Source organism: Ammospiza caudacuta, chromosome Z, assembly GCF_027887145.1.
Source record: "Ammospiza caudacuta isolate bAmmCau1 chromosome Z, bAmmCau1.pri, whole genome shotgun sequence".
NCBI classification, from domain to species: Eukaryota; Metazoa; Chordata; class Aves; order Passeriformes; family Passerellidae; genus Ammospiza; species Ammospiza caudacuta.
The window spans coordinates 4,251,479-4,274,080 of NC_080632.1; the positions used below are offsets into that span (position 1 = coordinate 4,251,479).

The window sequence follows — 22,602 nt, forward strand, 5'->3', positions numbered from 1 at the left end:
AAAATCCCTCCACCAGCATTTTTGTCCTGAGAAGCCTCAAAAAAAAAAAAAAAAAAAAAAAGCAAACAAAAATTATCTGGTTGCTTGGGAATGTGGTCTGCAGGTTGCTTATCAACAAGTGCATCTTTGCTTGCGAATTGTTTTTAATTAATGACCAATCTCAGTCCAGCTGTGTCAGACTCTCTGAGTCTGTCACGGGTTCTTATTATGCATTCTTTTCTAGCCTTCTGATGTATCTTTTCTCAATTCTTTTTACTATAGTTTTAGTATAGCATATATAATGTAATGTAATGTAATGTAATGTAATGTAATGTAAAGTAATATAATATAATATAATATAATATAATATAATATAATATATATTTGATAGTATATAATATATATTTACAATATATATATTATAATATATTTATTATATATTTATTTATATTTATATATTTATAAATATAATTATATATTTATAAAGATATAGAAATATATTATAAATATATCATGAAGATACGAGATGATTTATATTATATTATATTATATTATATTATATTACATTACATTATATTATATTATGCCTTCTGAGAACTTGGAGTCAAATTCTCATCTCTCACCTCATCCTGAGACCCACAGCACCACAACACCGGGCTGCTGGGACATTTGGGGACCCCCTCGTGCCCTTGTCACTGGTCACATAACACAGCAGAAGGTTTTGCAGACAGTGGGAGGCCACCTTTGGGTTGGAAAATCTGGCTGGTGTCACCATTTCAAAGAGGTCCTGACACGCCTTTCCCCCTCCCACCTCCTTTCTGTTTGTTTTACTTCATGGGCACAAAATCCACAGGAAATTTCAAAAGAGCAAGAGAGGTCAGCATGGAAAGGACAACAGAGCTCATGGAAATAAGGTTTTTCACATTTATGGAGCTCCTAGAGAAATTTATCCATTTATAAATTAGATAATTTATAAATTATCAGCTCCTAGAGAAAGAAACCAGCCTGACCTGCTGATGGCATATTGGTGCTGGCAGAACCCTTTCAACAGAGTTAGATTGTCTTGGAAGCAATCAGCAGTCTTCACATTGTGAGAAGATGCAATTTATAAATGAGTTGTCACCAAAAAATATAAAATCTCATTTAAGAGTGAAATTCTGACACTCAACCAGTTAATCTGCAGTGATAATTCAAATTTTGGCAGGACTCCACCCTTACCCAAGCCTGCTGAAGCTGCATGATGACATTGGGCTTCAAAAAGGACTTCTGTGTGCAAATTCAATATATTTGTGGTTCCTCTCACATATGTCAGTGTATATTTCAATACATGCCTGTCTTTCAGCCTGTGAATCACTCACACACAGTGAGGTTTTTTTACACATGTGTCAAACAATAATCAAACAGAAAAAAACAATTCTCCTCCTCAGTTCAGGGTATCAAGAGAAATACATTTATAAAAGCAAGTAAAATAAATAGCTCTCTGAACTCCAGCTTCAGACACTCCATTTTCCTTTGATAATGATGAAGATTTCATAAGATTATTTCAGACTCAGTCATAAAAAACATATTGCTTTGGCTTTTTTTCCTCCCTCCAGGAGTAATAACACATCTGAACTTCTGTTTCAGAAACTCAGTATTAGCATGAGAATGCTACACAGGCTTCTAAGCAGAAAATATGTAGAGAAAAATATTTGTTCTGCTCTTCTGATCATTCTGGTTTTCACAGGCACTCTGTCAGGTCTGAACAGCAGGAATGAGTGATAATAAAGGTCAAAATGTCTTCCTTAGAGAAAACCTTTTCAATCTTTGCAACCTGTGTGGGAAAAGAAACAAAACAGCAATTTACCAGGAAAATACTGGATTTGCCACCTCAAGACAGACAGGCTTCAACAGGGTGGAAACCAGGACAATAATTCCTGATTGCTTTGTTGCACAACTGAGGACATCATCCTTAGGCTGTTCAGCTATTTAACTTCTAATTAATCTCAGAGAGATGGATATCTGTCTAACGATCTGCTGGGGCATGGGCAGGACAGGGGGAATACCAAAATTGCTTTAATATCTTCTTGGCAGAGTCTTGAACTTGTTTCCTTATTAAAAAGTACATTTAAAAAAGAAAAATGTCTGTTTATCCTAAATGTAACACAAAGTGGAGGATGAGCCACTTGCAGTTAGGAAAATATTGAGTTGTTGGACTGTAGAGATAAAAGTTTAAGCTCCTCTGCTTAGGATGCCTTGCAGGGTTTTCATGGACAGAGCACACCCTGCACCTCCTGTAGGGCTGAAAAATCTATGTACAGGTGGTAAATTTTCTGAAACCTACGGAAAGGATGAAGAAAAGACCTACACAGTCTGCCTTAAAAAATCCTGTATACAACTGAAAGCTAAAGACACGTTAGCAGTCCTTAGCTGATGTTCCAAGTGCTTCTCACCACCTTCACCACAATCAAGATCAAGGAGCAGAATGCCTGGATCCATCACTCTGGAGTGAAGAAGGCCCCAGGAGCTCCTTGGAGAGTGACACCAGGTGACAATGAACTGAGATTAAGCCTACTCAGACAGAATGAGTATATTGCGGCCGGGGGTAGTTTGTAAATTTTATTTACAGAATTGTTTTGTATATAATTATAACTGGAGTCTTAGAATTAGAGAGTACCTCTATCCAAAGCGATGCTGAATGGCCTTGGTCCCAGGCGTTTAATCAGTATACTGGATCCATGGGAAAACCTTCTGAGATAAAATATTTAAACCTATCCACTGTTGTAATTTACGGGGATCAGGTATATGAGGAGCAGGAGCGACAGGAACGAGATCTGCGGAAACTTGAAGAGATCAGGAGAGAAGAAATCAAAGCAGGGTGCTGGGTGGTCAATGGGATGGCTTATGAGAGACCAGATGCAATTAGTGTCTCAACCTCTCCTGGGGTATACAAACACCAGGAAGTTTGTGACAGCATCACTTCAGTGTGGGAACTGAGGACTTCAGCACACTCTCAGCTTCCACACGAGCTGCCTGGAGCTGTGCAGAGTTTTCCAGCAGCAGCTTCTCCTCTGGGGTGATCTCCCTCCAAGACCCTCAGTCAGCAGCTCTGTTCTCCCCTGGGAATACCCTGGTGGTTGGAGTGATAGATAAAGGCTGGAAGAATCTCTCTTCTGCTTTCACTGTCACTGACATCTTTTCATAAAAATCCTTCCTTTAGGATTTTCCCTTCTGGGAAGCTGAGGCCCCAGAAAAAGAATGTAAACAATGGTTATCTGCTGCTGGGGAATGCAACAGGTGCACCTGTGATTGGCCCATGTTGGATGTGTACAATTAATGGCCAATCAAGGACCGAGCTCTCTCTGGGACAGAGTCGGAGAGAGCTCCTTTGTTATTCATTCTTTTCTATTCTTAGCTTAGCTGGCCTTCTGAGAACTTTTCCTTCTATTTTTAGTATAGTTATAATGTAGTATATATCATAAAATAATAAATCAAGCCTTCTGAACATGAGGTCAACATTCTCGCCTCTCTCTTCACTCTGAAGACCCTTGTGACCACTGTGACACTTTCACCTCCGTGGGGTTTTCCAGCTTCAAGGACCTCTCTGAGTCCCTTTTGTGCTCCTCACATGTTGTGGTTTCCTGAGGGGCAGCAGAGGGTGAAGCTCTTGCAGAGCATCCATCCCTTCCCTTCCCACCACAGCCAGCTGGGAAGTTTTCCGTAGTACAGGATGCTGCAGCTCAGACTAAGCCTCCATGAAACAGGCAACAGTTAGAGCACTGTGGGATGTCCCTGCTTCACATCTCTGAGATCCAAGAGCAAAATTCCCACTTGGAACATCAGTTTCTCATGGACCTTCCTGCTGCTACAACCTCCTTCCCCACACCATCCCTTCCATTCTTAAAAAGAAATCTGGGAATAAGTCAGGGTTTTGTGTTGTCTGAAGCCAATGACAAAACTTTAATTTACTTAGGCCAAAAGTAAAAATTGAACTTTTTACCCTCAAATTTGTGGATGAGAAGTAGGAACACGAAAATCTTTGCTGTGAATCTCCAAAACTCTGTCCTGAAGGCAGAGTCTGGTCCTGCAGCGGAAAATTTTCCTCAGTTACCAGAGGGGCACTAATTAGTGACATTCACAGAGTTTCAGCAAAGTGCACATGCTCTGCCTGGACAAACTAGGCTCGTGTGGGAATTATCCCTTCCTCCAGCTTTGCTGCTGCCCAAATGCAGGCCCTGCAGCCCCTGTGCCCCCCAGAGCCAGCAGCACTCGCCAGGCCCTGCTCCCTGTTCCTGCACGTGGCCGTGGAGCATCCCAACTTCTGCCTCCTGCAGCCACACTGCCTGTTCCCACAGAGGCCCTTGCATGAGCACTGTGAGGGAGGGAAGGGGAATCCAATGGCCAGGATGCTCCTGGAAGGCTCCAGGTCCTGCCAGCTGTGGCATCTCAAGGACGGGGACACCCCCAAGCTGCCCTTGTTGCATTTCGCTGCCGTTTCACTGCATTTTGCTACATCCCGGAATAACCGTCCCCCCAATATCCAGAATAATATCCTTCCACCTACAGACCCATCTTCAAGATCTACAGGATAAGTACCTTCAGCTACTCAGTGCCTTACTGGAGATTATGCCAAAGGACCCCAGTTTCTGTGCCACACTTCCACAAAAAGAGGGAATCCCCACCCCAAAAGCCTCAGGAATTTTTTGAGCCACAGGCTGAAGCTCCAGACTGACACAGACAAATGGAAGCTGAGGCTCTGTCAGGACTGCAAGCTGCAGGTTCTCAAAGGAAACAGGGATCCACAACAGGCCATCCTTTTTTTTTGTTTGCTTTTCCCCCTAAAATTGGCTCCCTGGATGGATCTGGCTGCTGTTGGGGCTGTCCCTAAAGCAGTGGCCAGCTCAGACCCAGGACAGAACATGGGAGCAGGACAGAACGTGGGAGAAGGTGACTTGGACAGGGAAAACCTGTCCAGGAAAGTCTTGCTAACTACAGACAACCTTTGCTGTGTCTGTGGGAATGTCCCAAATATCCCCAGGCACCCAAATAACCCATTCCTGCCACTTCGAGTACAGTGGAGACACCACACCTCAAGCTCCATCCCACCCCCTGCACACAGCAGGTGCTTCCCTAGAAGACACTGCATCAAGGGCAGCTGGATCTTATCCCCATGAGGTTTCTCCTGGCTCCTCTGCCTGCTTTCTCAGGAAGCCAGTCAGAACCCTCCAGCTCCCCACGGTCAGAGAGCAGCTCCTGTATAGGTGGCCTGTGAGTCTTAGTAGATATTGTATAGATGGCCTGTGAACCATAGTTAAATCTATGTATTGTATAAGTGGCCTTGCCCTGATCCTAGTTGTTCTAATTGGGCTGCAGCTGTGATGTCGTTAATTGGGCAGCAGCTGTGGCTGGTGAAGATAACTGGGATAAAAGGGGGTGGGTTGGCCAGTCAGGGACAGCCTTGGAGGAGCCCTGATGAAGAAGCAGGAACAACACTGCTGCCTGTGAGAACATCAACAAAAAGGTATGAGACTTTAGAGCTATGAGAACAACAATACTCCTCCAGATCTACCTCAGGGCTGGCTGCTTGGGGCTTGGCTGTCATCTGCTGGCAGCGCTAAGGCTGCAACACAGGAGCATTAGGGGTTAGGCCACGAAAAATCAGCTCTGTTTCATTAATAATATTGATAATTATTATATGTTAATAGGGTTTTATTAGGGTTTTCAGAGTCCCTCGTCGCCAAGAAGGTTGTGGGGGGAGGGAGGAAAAAAATGATCTAATTATCAGGATTGAAAATTCAATCAATTTAAACTATTGGTGACAAATCCTTGAAAGTCTGAATTGTTGATGCATCATGTGACAAAAAAAAAAAGTGTAACACTCCTGTCCAAAGAATTTTAAATCATTTCTTCTTCACAGCACTACGATATGGCTCCATGCAAAGCAGCAAAGTTGGCTGTGAAATGCGCGAGGGCGCATGTGGCCCTAGATCCGGCTAGCAGAGAGGGAGAGATGGCCGACACCCTCCACGCATCAGTGGCCAGCCCCCCTTGGCGTCTGGGCCTCGGGCTGGGCTGGATGACGAAGCAGGATATTGCGCAGGAGAGACGAAGTGAAGAGGCGACCACTTGCGGGGCTTAACTCGTTGGTTTATTGATGGTTCGTGGCGACCAACAGGCGGAAGGAAAACCAACAGCAAATGGCCCCGAGTAGGGGGAGAAACAAGGTTTTAAAGCAAAGGGGTGGAGAAGGGAGGGAGACCCAGCTATCCAGTAAGAAATCATTAGGGGAGGTACCGAACATAACTGACATACAGGAACAACCAATGAATACGAACTATAGGAGGGGCCCCGGGACCACAGCCAACCACAGCCCCCAGCTAGAAGAATCTTCCAGAAGCTTGGGAGGAGTAGGGGGTGATTGACTGGGCCCAGGGAGGAGAAAGACTCTACTTATAGGGGAGGGGAAGTTACATAACTTAGAGGATTGGCAACTGAGGGAGAAGGGGTAACCATAGTAACATAACTGTAAAAAACTCTGTGGCGGGAAAACTGGAGAGGAGGGAACCATTTACAAAGAACAATAGGGGGAACATACATAAAATGGGGGAGAAAACCGAGAAACTTAAAAACGCTACAACAGTGAAACACATGCCTTGCTCCATAATTTGAAGACTGGGAATGCTACAGAAAAACAATCTGGATTGTGAAGGAGGATGCAGAGTCAGAACTACAATGAGGAAACAGGGTGGGGGGTTTGTTTGCTTTTTTTTTTTTTAACCAAAAATCTAATGTATATTATTTGAGTCTCCTGGAAAGGACTGAAGGGGCCACTTCAATGAGCAGAACTTCCATGAGTAGAAGAAGTGCCTGGTAAAAGCAGCTTGGGAGAAAGGAAACCATGTTATCAATAGCCAAGATGAACTCTGGCAAGAATTCAGGTGCTACACAAACTGTGCAGCCTCTTACTTTGGGTGGAACACAACCAGAAGGAGACTCTGGAGACTCAGGTGGCCTTTGCTGGATGTGCTGGAGCTTCTGGCCACTGGCAACTGGGAGGAGCAGCAGTTTCTGTCAAAAAGGACAAGAATTAGCTCTGCAAAATCATCAAACCCAGCTGCCATGAGGCTCTGGTGTCTGTACAAGGCCCTACCTGTTTCAGAGTGTCATTTTCCCAGAGGAGTTCCTGGTTCTTCTCACAGATCTCCCTTGTTTTTTCCAGCTCTTCCTCCAGTTTGCAGGACAAGAGGAAATTTGTTTCATTGGAGATAAATAAGAGAAAACCCCCCAGGGTTATTCCAGCCTGTACAGCGACCACCGCATGCAGGCTTCTGCAGAGGGAACACACAATCCTTCTCCTAATTCCAGGAATCCCAAAGGACCCCAGCCTCTGCACCTGGAACCGCAGTCGCTCCTGCAGATGTTTCTCCAGCTCGTTCAAGGAATCTTCCAATCTCTTCTCTGCTGCTTCTTTCTGCTGGAATTGTCTGAGCAGGCACAGAACCTAAAAGCAAGTTGGAATAAACAGGGGTGAATTCCTGAAAGGAGCACTTGGCATCAAAGTCCAGGCTCAGGGAAATTTCCTGCCACTTCCAGCACGATTCCTCCCTGATCTATTTGAAAAGTGACCTTGTGCTCAGGTGTAACCTCCTCATTTAGAGCAGGAGGAAAGTTACTGAATAAACCAATTTGCACAGGATAAATATAGAGATTTCTTTGGCTTTGAATGAACCATCTGCAAAAATCCAACAAAATTTGAGCTGATATTCAGCACCAGCTTCACTTCAGCACATCTCCCTTTGCCTTCCTCTCTGAGCAGACCTGGAGATCAGACTCAAAGGTTTCCATGAGCTGTGATTCACCTTTTCCTGGTGTTGCTGTTCCTGCACCAAAGTCTGATTTTTGGAACTCTGCCTCCGTCTCTGCTATGTGTCTTCTCTCTTCCATCAGCATCCTCTGCACATCAGAGCACCTGGCCTGGCCACTCTGCAGTTTGCCCAGCCGCACTTTGGAGGAAACCAGCTGGAAAACAAGGGCAAGGCATGGCTTGGGGCAGGGATTCCCTGCTGGCACACGTGCTGCAGTGTGGAGGAGAAGCATCCCTGCAACTTCCAGCCACCCCAGGAGCTGGAGCAGCCCTCAGCACCAAGGAAACCAGGAGAGATTCAAAGGCAGACACTTTGGAAGTGCAAACCAGGGAGCTGAGGGTCTTGTTCACAGTTCTGAATTCACCTCCCTTCCTGCAGCACTTGGCGTATTTTCCTTTCTTCCTTCTCCTTTGGTTTCCAAGCACCAGGGAGCAACAGGTAATTCTGTCCTTCAGTTGCTCTTTCCCTGATCCCACAATACCCCAATTTTTCTTTTTCCCATCTTGACACCAATTCCACTGCTTCCCTGCTTGCTCAGGAAGTATTTTAGATCCTTTTTCTTCTCTTTCACTTTTCAAATTTGCCTTCCCCTTTCCTGTGCAAGCATTTAGCTGCCGTCTCCAGACCCTCATCTATTCCACTCCCCTCTTCCCTGCTTTTCAGATTTCACTCCCCAGTATAGATTACTTTAATAAACCTCATCCACTATGAGGAGGCTGTACTCAAATTCCTTTGGTCACTTCCTGTTATTTGTGGCTAAGCAGACTTATAGCCTTTGTTTTCAGGGAAAAAAAGAGGAAAATGCAGGGTTTACCTCTCTCAGGAGATACTTCAGGGCACATTTGGCCTCCAGGGTGGTGGCAATGCTGTCCCAGCACTGCTTGGCCCAATCTCCATTGTCTGCATCCAGGAGTTTCTGCTACAGACCTGCTATCTGGGCACTCCTAGGGAAGAATCCATAGATTTGGGTTTACAGCACAGGAGAAAAACATGGCTGGTTTCTGGGCTAGTGTTCATGTTCCCAGAATATTAAGAAAAATAGTATAAACTGAGATTTTTTGCTGCTCAGTAGAGCACCTGGAGCCTGCATTGCTTCCCTGTGGAGTTCTGCCTCCACTCCACATTCCCAAATAGAAGTGGAGGTTTTTTCCTCAGAGGTGCTCACTGACAGCCAGTCTAAGTGTCTGAGTATTTTCCCCAAATTTTGGAAAAATTCCAGCCAGGAAAACCCACTGAAAAGGGTTTGGGGGTTTCACCCCCTGAAAAGCCATTTTCAACTTATTTGGTCAGTTTGCCAGTAGATACTTGGCCAATACCAAAAACCATTCCTCCATCTTTTACAATTTGCTGTAAATCCCTCTGATGGATGGGGAGTTGTGCCCAAATTTCTTCCTGAAGCATCCTTTGAACCCCAAGAATAGGAAGTTCTCAGTTGTGTGAAAATGGATTTTTGTATCAAATTTGGCATTTTTGGGCTCGTACAAAACAAAGACAAACTTCAGATGTCACCCCTGTGTATAAAGATGCAGATTCTTGGTGTAATTATACCTCAGCTCTGTTTTCAGTTACAATTTTCCATGGGGAATGTTTTTCATCTGTGGAGACAGAGCTTGGCCACCCATTCCACCAAACACCAAAGGTGCTCCAGGTAGCATTGGAAGGCTTTCCTTGCTGACAGCCAGTGTAAATATGATTAAAGACCACAGATGCAGAGGAAAAAGGTTTGTCCATCACTATGACTCAGACTGTAAAGGTGATTTTGAATCTTGGAGCTTTGGAAAAAGATTTTCAGCATCTGTATTTTCACCTCAATTTGATTGGCAGTGGCTCTAAAACAATTAGATGGGTTAGGGTGCTGGTTAAGCAAGCACAGCAATGCAACTTCTCTTGTACTGGGCGAAAAGGCTTTCCCTCATCATTGCAGTGCCAGTCTGTGTGGATGAGCACTGGGGCAGTGCCTTACCTGAGCTCCATCTCTGTTTGCAGGCTCTCAATCTGTTGGAGACAGAGACGTCCGTGTCCAGAGCCTGCAGCTCAGCCAGGCAGTACGTGCGCCTCTGCAAGCACAGCACACAGGGATGCAGGGCAGCAACAGGGGAGGAAATCACACTTTTACAGATATTCCAGCCAGGAAAGCCTCCAGGCGTCTCCCCACAGCTTCTGTTCCATTGTTCCTCCCCAGAAGCCTGTGCTAAGTGGAGTGAGCCACTCGCATCCCTCAGAATCCTTGAGGTTGGAAAAGCTCTCCCAGAACGTTGAGTCTGCCCGTTCACCCAACACTGATGGGTCACCCGTGTCCCCAGGTGCCACATCCAGGTGGTTTTTGGACATTTCCAGGGATGGTGATTCCAGCACTTCCCTGAGCAGCTTGTCCCAAAGCCTGCCCGCCTTTTCAGGGAAAAAAAAATTTCCCAAATTCTACTAAGTAACAAGTTCCTTCAGCACCTCTTATCCCTGATGTTGAGAGGATAAAAATATTAACCCTTTCTCCCAGAAAGGATGGGATCCATCCCCACCTTTGGAGGGAACATGGTGGTCAAGAAGGAGAGAGAAGAATGAATCCAGTACTGCTGAACAGCCAGAGGAGTGGGATGGGAAAAGGGGAATTTCCCTCTTACCTGCGGCTTTGGAGGGGGGTTTTCTCCAGCATCTTTCTTCTCTTTCAGCTGAAGGAGCTCGTTTGCCAGGATTTTCCTGTCCTCCAGCAGGTCTGCCAGGTGTCTTCGTGCTTCCTCAGTGCTGACAAGAACCTCGACTTCATTTGCAAGCCAGCTCTGAAAAAATAACCCCCAAAACCCAGTGGCTGGGCTCAGCTTCAGGACTGAATCCTTCTGATTAATCCTATTGCAATTCCCTGGTCCTCCTGCTGTGCTCCAGCCACCAAGGCCAGCAGCACCCACCCCAAATCCCAGTTTGCCCAGTGTAGGGATGCAAAACCACTGCTACCCACTTCGACTTGTGCAGCAATTCCTTCCGTGCCCTGATTTTGGCTCTGTTTCCATTTATCTGCCACCTCCTTCTGCCTCTGCAGGGCATTCTTGAAGTGTTTGTTGGCAGCTGCTGCCTGGAAAAGATTCCACAAGGAGCTGAACAGGGACTGCAAATCATCTGCTACAGCTGGAAACACCAGGGATTCCCAGCCCAGGGCAAACGCTGGGACAGTGACAGCACAAGGTTAATAAATCTCAAGTAATCCTGGTTTAACTCAAGGATTCCTGCCTTTATTTCCTTTGCTGCCATTTCTCTTTTAAAAGAAAAGCTCCTGCTATGCCTGAAGGTAGAAGAAGACACCCAAAATGAGAGGTTGAAGGCTTCTACAAAGCCGTCCTGAAAGGATTCTGAACTGCAACCTTGTAGATCCACCACCCAAACTCATTCCCCGCTTCCTACCTTGGGCATCTGCATTGCCAACAGGAGCCTGGCCCCCAGAGCCACCTGGCCCCTTAAGGAGCAAATTTAGCTGGGATCCCTCAAAAGCAGAAATGGGGGTTTCTCCACAGAGAGAGTTTATTTTTTCCCAGCCTCTAAACTTCCTTTCACAGGTTTCTGTGTATCCTGTTCCTTCCTCCAGCCCCACTTGGCAGACTTTAGGGATTGGTTGGGATTTCCAGGAGATGTTGGCTCCTCACCTCCTCTGTTTTGTGCCAGGGGTCATTGGCCTGCCAGCTATCTTTGAGCTTCCTCAGTGCTGACAAGAACCTCAACTTCATTTGAAGCCAGCTCTGGAAGAATAAGCCCCAAAACCCAGTGGTTGAGGAGCTTGAGGAACTCATATTTTCTCTTACGGTCCTGCAAGGAGAAACAGCTGCAAGAGTCACATTTTCCATGACAAAAGAAAGGTTGCAGTCCCAAAATTCTAGCCTGGGCACCCCAAGGCAATGAGGGGCAGGAATTGCTGTGGCACTCCAGGTGTTTGCTGGCCATTGCACTCAGCAGCTGGATTTTATTGACCTGCAGAGCCAACATTCCTTTGGAAGTTTAAAAACCTCCCATGCTGAGGCCAAACCCCCTAACTGTAAATCCTTAAAATATTGACTGATTTTGCTTTCTGCTTCAGAGCAGAGTCACAGCTGTGGCAAGAGCTTGAAGATCTCCGGGCACAAATAAGTCCAAGTGGTTAAAGTGGCAGCCACATGAGTCAAGCTTCTTTTCAAAGCATTCCCAGCTCTTCTAAGACACTTCCCAGTTAAAGAAACCTTTCAGCAGCAGTTTGGAGGGAGGAATCGTGTGAGGGGCTTGTTTGATCACCTTTTCCTTCAGCTGGATCACCTCCTTGTCCTTCTGCTGCTTCCACTGCCTGAATTTCTCAGCGTCTTCTTTCATCTCACGCATCAGCTGCACCCTTTGCTGCTTCATTTCCTGAAAGACACCAGTGGCTGGAAGAATTATCCAGGATTTACATCCTAAAGAGCTCCAACCTCCATTTGCCCCTGTGCCTGCCAGGTGTGGGGAGTGGAAGATGGGAAATCTTGCTGTGCTCCCACATTCAGGACATTCTCAAAGTGCTAAAATACAGGGATTTTTTTTTTTTTGGCGTAAGAGGAAGATCAACACAGGCACAATTTAGAGAGATCAAAGAGGAATCAAATTATTTGACTGAGGCAATAAATTAGAACTGCCAGAAGACACTTTGGACTTATTTTCCTCCCAAAACTCACTAGTCACCTGCCTATTGCGGTCATGCAGCCACAAGAATCTTGCCAAAACTTGCTATTTTCAGTCTGAATAAACAGAAAGTGGATTCCTAAGTGGGATTCCTGTCAGGGATTTCTGGGATTCCTGATTGGGATTCCTGTCAGGGATTTCTGGGATTCCTACCTGGGAGCTGCTTTGCCCACCCTGGCTCAAGTCAGAGGTGCCTATTTGTTACCCTGATCTCCTGGTTCAGTTTGGATACCGTGTGCTCTGTGGATTCCTTCAGCTTCAAGAGCTTGGATTGCTCATTCAGCTTCTTCTTGAGCTCAGTAATTTGCGCTTCCAGCTCCTGGAGCCTTTTCCGGCGCCGCTCACTCAGCCTGGAGAGGAGCAGCAACAAATCCAAATGTCACCTCTGCCACCTCTGCTGCTGCTGCAAGCCCACAGGAGGCGTCTCTGCAGCTCCTGGCACATTAAAGGGACATTTTTACACCAAAAAAGAGTTTTTACAGATCATGGAAGTGCAAGACATTGGATTTGCAGACACACTGACAACCCCCAGGGCTGCAGGCAGAGCCCTCTTACTTGGCCTGGTTGATGTCCTTCTTTGCTATTTGCAGAGCAAGAACCAGCTCCTCCTGCAAGTTGCTGATCTCCAATTTCAGATCCCTTGGAAAGACACCCTGAGACAAAGCTTTAAGACTGAGAAACTGTAGGAACTCAGGACATCACTCCGGATGTCCAGAGTTACCGAGACAACCCTTGGGGGGCTCGGAAATCCTGGAATGTTACCAGGAGTGCTTGGTGGTTGGATTTTGACCCTGCATGGGATGTGCCACCTGTCTGAGGATGAGAGAATCACTTGGGGATAAATGGTGTAAGAATTAATTATTCACTGGGTGAAAATACAGATTTTAGGATTTTGGTGCAGGGGGGTTGTGGAGATAAGATGGAGGGATCAGGGCGTGTCTTGTCCTTCTTTCTTCTTCTTGTCATCCATTTTCTGTGGTGATGTTGGCACTTTGGGATTGGTCCTTAGTGAAGGTGCACTTGCTAATATGGGTGAAAGGTATTGGGAAATAAAGGTAAATATGATATATGTAGTTTTTAGTATAAAAATAGACGACTGCCCAGTGGGAGGTCAGAGTGCCCTTGGCTGCCTTGCTGGTCAGACCTCTGTTGCAGCTACGTGTATTTAGCCTTCCAGAGCAGAGAAGGCCAGAGTCCGGCTAGCTGAGGTTAAGGCCGACACCTCGCTGCAGAACCTGCCAGCGCCCTCGGCGTCGTAAGGCCTCGGGCTGTGCTGGCTGCGGCCTGGATCGCTGCTAAACGACGAGAAGGAAGGAGCTGGACACTCGCCGGGGGGCTAAACTTGGTTTATTGGAAAGCCCACGATGTCCCAGCGAATGACCAAGAACAAAGGGTGCTTAGGGGTTATAAAGGGAAGGAGTGGACCCGGGAGGTCCAGAACAGAAGACCAATGCGGGGAGAAGAGGGGATGAACTTAATACAAATGACATAGTGCAGAGCCCAATAGGTACCAGGTATGGGAGGGGCCCCGGGACCACAGCCAACCACAACCCCCAAAGAGGAGAAGCTTCTGGAATGCTAGGTGGAGTGGGGGGTGATTGACTTGGCCCAGGGAGGAGGAAAAGCATACATATAAGGGAAAAGGGGGAGGAGGAATTATATAACCTAACAGATTGACAGTAGAACTGGCAGGGCTGTGGCGGGAAAACTGAGGACGGCAGAACCATTTTACACATAATGGGGGGGAGCGGATACATAAAATGGGGGAGGAATTAAATGAACTTAATGAACACACTACAACACTCTGTCAGGCTGGAAGAAAATTTTGTAGATAAGAAATAATAAACAATACTGAAGACTGAAAATCTGAGGAGTGCAGACTGGTCCTTTGGAGCGCGGGCTGTCCCCAAGCCGTCCTATGCATGACTGGGCAGAGACAAAAGCTGGACTGGTCAAGAAACCTTGAAAAACCCGGTTCCTTCACAGCAGGCTGCTGAACCACCTCATCTCAGAGCAGTGTGAGGGTCACAGGGACTGGCCCAGCACACTCTGGAGCTTTGGAGTGCACAGAGTCACTGGGGTTACATCCTGACTGAATCATTCCAGAGATGAGAGATCCCAGCACAGCAGTGACCCAGCTCACGGAATAAACCCAAACCAGAACAGGCTCCTGAGGACAGACCTCCTCCCTTCCCTCCCCATTGGGGAAAACAAACCGAGCAAGGAGGATTTCAGCTTTACCTGGTACTGGGACTCAATGGGCCCAAGCTGAGTATCTTTTTGAGGCCTTTTTTTGGCCATAGCCTGTTTCAGAGTCAGGGCTTTGTGGAGCTCCAGCAGCTCCCTGGAGAGCTGTGCCTGGCACAGGGCTGTCACAGACATCTTTTGTGAAAAATCCTTTCTTTAGGATTTTCCCCTTTCTGAGAAGCTGTGGCCTCAGCAACAAAATGTAAACAATGGATATCTGCTGCTGTGGAATACAACAGGTGCACCTGTGATTGGTGTCCTGTGGATGTTTGGATTTACTGACCACTCACGGCAGAGCTGTTATTGCTTTCTGCCTGGACACAGAACTTTGTTTATTCCTTCCTTTTCTATTCTTAGCTTAGCTAGCTTCTGAGAATTTCTCTCTCTATTGCTATTAGAGTAGTAATAAGGTAATATATAGCCTAAAATAATAAATCAAGCCTTCTGACCATGAGGTCAACATTCTTGCCTCTCTCTTCACCCTGAAAAACCCTTGCAAGCCCTGTCACACAGGGCGTGTTGGGTGCTGAAGACAGAGGCTCTCTTGGATTCCCGCTTTGCTCCCTGCAGGAGACACAGCCATGAGGAGAGGCCAGTCCCGAGCTCCTGAATTGCCTTATTTCCACAGAGCACTTCAGATTCATTTTTATGTAAAAAAATCAAATCTTCAGAAATGAGAACGGGTTCTTCGGCGTGAACATATTGAGGTTGAAACAGCACGGACAAGGGTGATGATTTATCAAGCATTTGGGTTAGAAAATGAGCAGGAAGGAGCAGATAAAAGTGGTGAGGAGATAAAACCATGCCCCAGTGAGGTGTGCACTGCTGAGCCCCTCACTTACACCTGGAGAATCCTGTTCAGAGTTTGGCAGCTCTGCAGCAGCTTCTGTGGTGGCAGTGCTTTCACTCTGGTGGACAGAGAGAAGAAAACTTGGGTGAAAAGGGAAATATGAAATAAAATGAAGGGAATAACAGTCTGTTGGCACATTATGGCAAAGCACAATGTGATTCTCCTTTGCCCAGAGCCTCTCTGGAAAGAGGAGGCCATCATCCTCCTCCTCAAGGAATGTGGGGAAACTCCTCCATGTCTAGTTGGGAAAAACATTCCTTGAAATCTTCCCTGAACTCTAGCACTGGAGAGAACAGGAGGAGGAGAGAACAGAGGAATGTCCAGTGAGGGAGAACTGAAATTCCTTCATTAGACAAAAAGCTGGAAGCTTCTATTTAACAGTTTCAGAGCCCTGCAATTTATATTGTCCATAAAAATCACAAAGGTTTGAACACTCCATCCAATTTAGGGGCTGCAAATCCACGCCAAGCTCCAGTGTCAGGTTTTTCCATGTAGACTCCTCATTCCCTTCCCTTCAGGAGCAGCACAAGTGGCCTTTCTCCAGCATTACAGCACACCAGGACATTTTTTAAGTGGATCTCAAGAGTCATTTCACATTTTAATTGCTGGGCTCCTTGAGGGAAGCTGTTGGAGAGGAATCCCAGATTTCCTGGGATTGTTGTCACAGCTCCCTGGGTTCAGCCTTACCTGCAGCTCAGCCAGCACCTGCTGCAGGTTCCTGATCACCTCCACATTTTCCTTTAGCTCCTCGTCTTACACAGTGTCCACCAGCTTCTGCAGATCCAGCTTGCACCTGGAAACATGGGAACAAGTCCATGCTGAGTTTGTGCCAGGGAAGAGCAACCTTCCCCACTCAACCTCTGGATTAATTCTGGATGAACAAACTCCAGCTGATTGGACCCAGTTTATCCCACTGAAAACACTGAATTCCCAAGCACATTATCCCAGGAAAAGGGTATGGGGACACTTACACAGCATGGTGCTGGAGCTGCTCTAGTTTTGCATTCATCTTCTCATTTTCTTGCTCTGTCTAGAGATATCAGAATTGTAGAAGATAAGAAGCCATAAATCAGCTGAAATCCAAGGCCAGTTTAGATTTCACAGCATTTTTTCAGGGATAGTCACTACAGGCAATAAGAAAAAAGCAGGGTGGGGAAGGGAGAGCACAAGTGTGCAAGTGCTATTTAAAATATTAAAACAAAATATTTAAAGTATTAAAAGAGTTGAAAGGTTCAGCTGAAGATTTTTCCAAAAGGAAACTAAAGACCAGCAGATTCAGGCAGCTTTTTCGTTCTGACTGGTTTGGAATCAACATGAAAGGAACACTTAAGAGAGGTTCTCAATATGTCATAAATACTGGAACTACTGTTACAGAATCACAGAATCACAGAAGTTCAAGACTGGAAGAGACCTATAAGATCATCAAGTCCAGCCGATGTTCTAACTGTTCAACTAGATCATGGCAGCAAGTGCCACATCCAGTCTTTTTTTAAATTCTTCAAGGGATGATGACTCCACCACGTCACTGGGTAAATGATTCCAGTATCTGACCACTCTTTCTGTGAAATATTTCCTTCTTAATTCTAACTTACATCTCGCTTGACGCAACTTGAGACTGTGTCCTCTTGTTCTATCCGTTATCGCCCGGAGAAAGAGGCCGACCCCCAGCTCACCACAGCCACCCTTCAGGAAGTTGTAGAGAGCGATGAGGTCGCCCCTGAGTCTCCTTTTCTCCAGGCTGAACAACCCCAGCTTCCTCAGTCGCTCTTCGTATGGCTTGTGTTCCAAGCCCCTTATTAGTCTCGTTGCCCTCCTCTGGACACGCTCAAGTAACTCGATGTCCCTCCTAAGTGTTGATTCACTCCCAGCAATTTAGAGCTCTCCTGAGAAAATGAAATTACCAGGATGATCCTCACTCAGCCCCTGGCTCAGCTTCTGGTTCTCCTCCTGCAGGGATTGGTTCTTCTCCATCAGGGATTGGCGGCTCTCTGAGGGGGCCAAACCACTGCAACAGCAAGGAGCAGCTGGGTGTGAGTTTGAGCTTTGGGGCAGCACTGAAATCACCTCCAAAATTATTATTATTGCTTAAATAATTTAAAAGAAATAGCCCAGAATGGTTTGGGAGGGGAGGATCTTAAAGCTCATCCAGCTCCACCCCTGCCATGGGCAGGAACACCTTCCACAGATCAGGCTGCTCCAGGGTCAGTCCAAGCCTTGGACACCTGCACAATGCAGGAAAAACCTCCAAAGAGAGGTTGTGAACTCCACATCCTTGGTTTTGGAACATTCCCATGTGGAGAAATAGCTATGTGACAAGGACCCAGCTAATCTGAGTCCCTGCAGCTGCAAAAAACTGTGGCCTTGAGCATAGCTGTGGTACGATAACAAGGTTGAGAGAGACATGAGAAAAAGGAGATGTAAGTTCCTAAGAATGAGGAAGAGCTGATATCTATGGTATAACCAACAGACTGCTTGGCTTACGGAATATGTATGAGCTTATTACTCGTTGTGCATAAATATCTGATGCCCTCATCAATAAATGAAGCTTGCTGGTCACTCATATTGAGCGTCCAATCTTCCCTCACCGTGACATTCCCAGAACACAACAACTGCACAGTCCAATTCTGTCCCAGATTTTGTGCTTTTAAGGGTAATGGAGGTGGAACTGCCACACATTTAGGGGTAGAGGGGTGAGGAGAACAGGGATGGAGGGGTCTCAGAGACAGGAATTTATTCAGGAGGTGTTTCCTGCTTCCTCTTTTACTTCCTGCAACAGATTTTTGCAATCATAAGGTGTTTGCTACAAAACTAAATATCCCGTGGAATTCCAGTAAGGATAACAAAAAGAGGGGAGAAGAAGCAACCATTTTGTTTCCCCCTCACTCCACAGCCCTGTCTGGGGCTAAGAGATCCAGAGACTTCTCTGGAGTGTGATAAATACACATCCAGAGCACGTTAAATAACAAATCTTACTTGAGAGCCACAGGCAGGGTCCCTCCATGGGCCTGGAGCAGCAACACCTGGAGCTGCTGGAGCTGCAAAGACAAATAATGATTGCTTGTAAATGTAACAGCTCCATGGACCCTTGGTCTTCCTCACTCCCCTGCTCCGTAATTCCCCTTTTACCACTGCCTGGGGAAAGGAGTAGTGTTGTTACTGTACTTCAAATTATTTATTCCTCAAATATACGCCTCAAAAAGTTCTTCACTTCCCTCTGGGATCACCCCAGGAAAACCTCTTCCCTTCCCCTCGTGCTGGGCACAGGCAGGAGATGTCAGGAGGGCACCAAACCATCTCTGTATTTTTGATTGTGCCTGTAGCTCACCAGGCGAAACTTAAATTACAGCAGCACCATCACTTTTCTCTGGCTGCAGAAACACTCCAAAAAAAATCCACACATCCCCTTCCCACCACCTCCAGAGACAGAGCAATGCACATTAGGGATGTTTTGCTACCTACTCCAGCCACCCAAACTTAAAGGACACTCCTTTAGATGATGCAGAGACCTGGTTCACTGGTTCACTGACAGGAGCAGCTACATTGCCCGTGGAAAGCAACATTGCAAAGTACACAGTGACTACCTGCAGAGAGGTAATAGAGTCTGGGCCCTTACCAACAGGGACCTCTGCACAGAAGGCTGAGATAAATGCATTGACCCATGCCTTAGAAACAGCAAAAGGAAAAGAAAATAAACATCTATACAGACTTGAATTGTGCATTCGGAGTTGTGCATGCACCTGGAGCCATCTGGAAGGAGGGGGGACTGCTGACCTCACAAGGAAAGAAGAGACAATTTGGTGTCTGGAAGCAGTTCATCTGCCTGAAAAAGCATATTAAGGCACACCAGAGAGTGAGCTTAAAATTGGAGGAAAGGAATGACCTTTCCATGACTTGCGGATGGAGAGGCAAAGAAAGAGCAAAGGGTGAGGTACAGATTTTCCTCGAAGGTAAGCCATAATACAATAATACTAATCAAGAGAGACATACAACTACAAGGGGTGGGCTACCATTGAAAGAGAGGTAGTAATCCCTTCCCATTTTCATGGTTACTAGTGAAGGAAGAGCACTAGAAAACACTCTAGGGCCTAACTACATAAAAGCTTTTTATAGAGTGTGGCTCCTTTCTCAAAATGAACAAGGCTGTCAGTGATACAAAGTGCATTGAAATGAAGTGTTGACTTTGAAGTAGTAATTTCCACAGGCTTTCTAGAACACATACCTGATTGAAAGAATCATTGCCAGGAATTTACATGCCACTATCACTCAGGTAAGCTGACAATGTGATCCTTGCCTCCAGACTAACCCCAAAATACCCCCCGGCCAAAACTCGGTCAGACTGGGAGAGGCCATGGGCCTGTACAGCAGTGGCAAATTAACTTCCCAAGGAAAGGGGGGTATCAGTATTTACTGGTATTGATAGATACATTTTCAGGGTGGCCAGAAACATTTCCCCACCAGAACTGTCAAAGCTCAAGAGGTGACCAGATTATTTTTACAACAAATAATACCATGCTTCAGAGTTCCAGCCACGATATCCTCAGATAAAGAATCATATTTCATTTCCAAAGCAGTGCAACAGATTAGTGGCCACCTGGGCATAGATTGGGAACTTCACATTCCATACTGCCCCAATCAAGTAGCCAGGTAGAGAAAATGAATCATTTGATTAAGCAGCAGATTGTAACACTGGGGCAAGAAGTTAATCTACCCTAGCCCCAAGCTCTTCCACTGGCACTATTGCAAATTCAAACTAAACCTCGGGCTAAAGGAAAGCTGAGTCCTTTTGAAATGCCCTATGGAAGACCATATGGAATACAAAAGGGAATGTCCACCCACATTGGGGTGATAACACTGGCCACCTGCATGGTGGCTTTAAGCAAACAACTCAGAGAAATTGAGAAACACGTGGCTGGAACTCAGAGCAGAGAGCTAGATGGGCCAGTACATAACATGCAGTCTGGAGATTATGTATATGTTAAGCCTCTTGCAGAAAAGAATTTGGAATGATCCCTTTCACCTGGTCACATATGTGACAGTGTTCACAGGGCTCTGAGGATGAGGTAAGGGACAAGGATCTGACTCCATGTTTCAGAAGGCTGATTTATTATTTTATGATATATATTACATTAAAACTATACTAAAAGAACAGAAGCAAATGTTTCATCAGAAGGCTGGCTAAGAATAGCAAAAGAAAGAATGATAACAAAAGTTTGTGTCTCTCTGTCCGAGCCAGCTGACTGTAATTGGCCATTAATTACAAACATCCAACATGAGCCCAATCACAGATGCACCTGTTGCATTCCACAGCAGCAGATAACCACTGTTTGCATTTTGTTCCTGAGGCCTCTCAGCTTCTCAGGAGAAAAAATACTAAGGAAAGGATTTTTCATAAAAGATGTCTGTGACACACACACACACACAAACCTCCTTCCTGCTGTTTTCTGAAAACTTGTTCCTTTTGGGCATCGTGGTCTGGGAAACACCATTCTTCCTAACTTCTTCATAACGACCAGAAAGGCAGCTAATAAATATTTCTAATGCTGAATGGCGTCTCCATTTACCCAGGAAAGGACAGAGCCTCATACAACAAACACTGAGTGCTGATGGTTCCTGTTGCTATTTAGTTCACAGGAGGTGCTCAGCATCTGCTGGGGCTGGGTCTGAAGGGATCAGGGCTCATTGCTGCAGTTTCTCCTAATTACGGGATATTTTCAGCGCAGAAAGTTAGCACTGGCAGGCAGATGTTTGACAAGGATATAATCTAAGCAGACATTTCTTCTCCTAAAGGTACAAACAAGCAGCACAAAGCAAAAATTTAGGGTACATTGCATCATTAGAGCTGAGAGGATCCTCCTTCTCAAGTCACCTCTCTTGTGCCATCCAGGCAACCCCCTGCCTCAAAATTGAGCTAATTGAGAAAGAATGACTTGAAGAGAAGCTATTCCCACCTCTCCTCGCCAATCTGTCATTTTTTAAGCCTGCAATTTGTTACACTAAATTTGCTGTCCTGTCTGACATGCAGGGTTTTAAGAATTAAAAAAAAGAAAATAAAATGAAATAACCAAGACAGAGAGGATGGGCAGAACATGAAGCCTCTGCAGAATACGACTTTTATTATATATATTTTTTAAATTCTGATGGTCTGGAAGACATTCCTGCCTGGCTTGACCTCTCTGGCGTGGTGACAAGGACAGGCTGTGATCACACGTGTCCACCATGCCATGAGGAGCACATGACGTTCCAGGGCCTGATTTCTGTTCCAGGCAGCCCAGGACAGGCATCAGACCCTAATTAAAAAAAAAAAAAAAAAGGAAAAAAAATGCAAAAAATGCAAAAAATTGGAATTTTCCCTCCTCCATGCCTCATTTTTAGTGCACCTAAAAAAAGCTACTCTAAGCAATTATTTTAATAGTTTTGGTCTCAGCCTTTGGATGTGACGAGTGAAATTCACATAAACCCCGGTGAAGAAGTGATTTTTCTTCACAATTTTTCCAGCTATTCATGTCCTTGCAATATATTACCCTGCCAGGGGGTTGAAAAGGGGAAACAACCCCAAATATCAGGACAGGGGATGCCAATGGATTGCAATGGATTGTTTAATTGGGAAATAGCCTGGAGGTGGCTGTGCAGGAAAAGGCATTTGCAGAGGTGCTGAGTGCTCTGTGCCATCCTTTCTGAGTTAATGGATGCAAACAACAGGAGAGGAGGCCACCACCACCACTTAGAAATCTGGTATTTTCCCCAAAACAGTGTTCTGGGGCAATTAGATATGTAATTTTTATTAGATATTGTAATTTTTATTAGATATTGTAATTTTTATTAAGATGTCTCACACTCTTCTTCAGTGTGAGACACAATAAAAATTACAATTATTTTTTTTAAACCATAGGTAAGAGAAGGGTAGAAATGCTTGGTGCAAAAGAAACAGGGAGAAGCAAATTCTGATTTCACCAGGGCCAGGATTTCCCATCATTGCTGTCCCCTGTTTCCTAAGGGTGCCTGGATGCTGTTTCCTCT

The 22,602-nt window shown here is 45.6% G+C and overlaps 1 pseudogene; it reads right to left on the reverse strand.

Moving 5' to 3' along the window:
- Nucleotides 1–3,054: 3,054 nt before the first annotated feature.
- On the reverse strand, nucleotides 3,055–21,051 carry LOC131571244 (chromosome-associated kinesin KIF4-like; annotated as a pseudogene).
- Nucleotides 21,052–22,602: the final 1,551 nt, after the last annotated feature.